Source organism: Arachis ipaensis, chromosome B04 (assembly GCF_000816755.2).
Source record: "Arachis ipaensis cultivar K30076 chromosome B04, Araip1.1, whole genome shotgun sequence".
NCBI classification, from domain to species: Eukaryota; Viridiplantae; Streptophyta; class Magnoliopsida; order Fabales; family Fabaceae; genus Arachis; species Arachis ipaensis.
This window is the reverse complement of record NC_029788.2, coordinates 112,835,089-112,835,665: the sequence shown is the minus strand read 5'-3', so window position 1 is coordinate 112,835,665 and position 577 is coordinate 112,835,089.

The window sequence follows — 577 nt, the reverse complement described above, 5'->3', positions numbered from 1 at the left end:
TGTTTATATTGATTAAATAATAACAAAAAAAAATACTAAAATTACTGACCCAAAAATTTTTCATACATTATACTAACTAAATAATTAATTTTTAATGTGCAAATAACAATTTTTATTTTACAAATACAAGTGATTTATTACATTTATTGCATAAGCTAACATTGAACAGTGATTTTATTCATTAATTTGTGAGTATCATTATGTCATTGTAGAAAGAATAAATGAAGAGTGAAAGAGACAACTAACATGGAAGATGGGAGAAGAGAAATGGAATGAAGGTGGAAATAGGACAAAGAGAAAAAGGGTGTATGTATTATTAATTTAGTATGCTATTTTTAATGCATAAAAACATCTTAGGATTCTTGTTCTGAAGAGACCAAGCGAGTGAGTGTATGTATGTGTGAAGAGAGAAGAGAGAAGAGGCATTCACTTCAAACAAAAGGGGCCACTCTCCATTGTCTCCTAATGCCCATGGACTCTTTCTATATATTCATGCCACCCTCTCCACCATCCCTAATAACCCTACCACCTTTTCATTTTTCATTTTTTTTTATGACTTTCTTCTTTCTTTAATACT